The following is a 1,853-nucleotide window of genomic DNA, read 5'->3' as shown; positions in this document are numbered from 1 at the left end:
TCATAGCCTTTGATCTAGACCTGAACATCACGTCATAGTGTTAAAATCTTCTCTTTTCCTTTTTTTTTGGTCTTCCTCTTTGCTCTGCCTGAATTCACCAATATCAACCCCATTTCTAAGGCAATGTGACAAGAACGCCCTCTAGTGATATGTCACTCTGTAAAAGTCTGAAGCCAGAATGAACTGGGGAGACCAGGCTCATCAACCCCCTCTTTAAAAGTAGCATCCTTTTTAGAGGATTTCCAGGAAACTGTCACATAACAAAAGTTACCTTTAAGTAGCACTATTTTAGGTAGGGGGATGGTAAAGGGAGAAGTAAAGGCTTTATTCAAAGACTATCATCCCCAAATCTAAGCACACTTCTTCTAAAAAAAAGGTGTATATTTTTGTTCTCTTTAGCAAAATAAACAATAAATTGTCTTCCACTCTAAAAAAAAAAAAATTAAAAAATTACCTGCCTCAAGTGTATTGTACCCCTTCCAGATGACCTAGTCTCTTGCCTTCCTCTCAGAGCCACATTTCAGGAAGAAATGGCCTTGAATCATTATATCCCCTTTCTTACCTCCAAACACCATACATTTCAAGTCACTTCACTCAGCCTTCCATCCACACTCATCCTCTCCCAGTTCTCCTTCTTTCTCCATCCTTTTGCTGGATCTTTTTGGTCAGATCTTAGATAGTGGTTGTCTCCTCTTAGCGCTCTCTTTACATACTATTCTTGAATACTGACATTTACTCTTTGAAGTCAGCTTATGAACCCAACCCAAATCTTTCTACAGAACTCCAGATTAACATCCCACAACTGGTCATCTCCTAGACAGCCTTCAGTCACGTCAAAATTAAGTCTACAAGACTGAAATATTAACCTCTAATACAAAACTTCTCTTTATTTTTCCCTCCCTAAACTATTCATCCTCTTTTTGGGCCCCCACATCTATAAATGGCATTATTTTCTACTAAGTTAAGGCAAACCATCTCAGACTTGCACTTGACTCCTCTCCTACAACCCAAATGTCACAGTAGCAGATTGAATTCTCCAGAAAGCACACTCTGACATGGAGGTTAGTGGGCAATAAGCTTAAAGAATGCCCTTGGGACCAACGGCTGTAAAGGACAGGGGAATCAATCAGGATTAAACAGAAGTGAAGTCAAACTTTGATACAGGCCCTTAGTCTTCAGCCATGCCACCCTGAACAAGCCCGATCCTGTCTGATCTTGGAAGCTAAGCAGGGTTGGGACTGGTTAGTACTTGGATGGGAGACCACCTAGGAAAACCAGGTGCTATAAGCATAAAAAAAAAATTAAAATAAATAGGGATTGTAAGCCTTGCAATCTGTGAGATCAACCAAAGGTTGCCTCACCGAAGGAAAAAAAGGTTTGATATAGGCCCAACGACTGCCTCAACTGACTCCGTGGGGAGCTCTGAAGCTAGAGAGACTTTTTAGAGTTATTTTGAAATGGGCCTAAATGGCAAGTCATTTATACTCCCACATATCAGTACCAGCTTATGATTTTCAGGGTCTAGTACAAAATGAAAATGCAGAACTCCTTAAAAATTATTATTTCCAAAAAGGTGACAGAATAGCATTAACCGCAGCACTAGGCCCCTTCTGTGCATGTGGCCCTGTGTGACTTCATAGATCACCCAGACATATAGCTGAGCCTATTCCTCATTAGTCACTGGATGTGGGCAAGTCTCTCTGCAATTGAGACAATCCCTGAAGGAGCTGGCAGCTGAAGGCTGTTTGCCAATGGCACTCCCAACAACTGGAATAACTGAACATCATTCAAGAGTGATCTGGCTATACTACCCAAAGCAATCTATAGATTCAATGCAATCCCTATCAAAATAT

At 40.8% G+C, this 1,853-nt stretch overlaps 1 pseudogene; it reads left to right on the top strand.

The window, feature by feature from the left end:
* The first annotated feature begins 1,171 nt into the window (after positions 1-1,171).
* On the top strand, positions 1,172-1,290 carry LOC120598255 (uncharacterized; annotated as a pseudogene).
* Positions 1,291-1,853: the final 563 nt, after the last annotated feature.

The sequence above is a fragment of the Pteropus medius genome, unplaced genomic scaffold (assembly GCF_902729225.1).
Source record: "Pteropus medius unplaced genomic scaffold, Ma_sr-lr_union100, whole genome shotgun sequence".
NCBI lineage: Eukaryota > Metazoa > Chordata > Mammalia > Chiroptera > Pteropodidae > Pteropus > Pteropus medius.
Note: the sequence above shows the minus strand (reverse complement) of the source record. Positions and strands in the feature narration are given on the sequence as shown.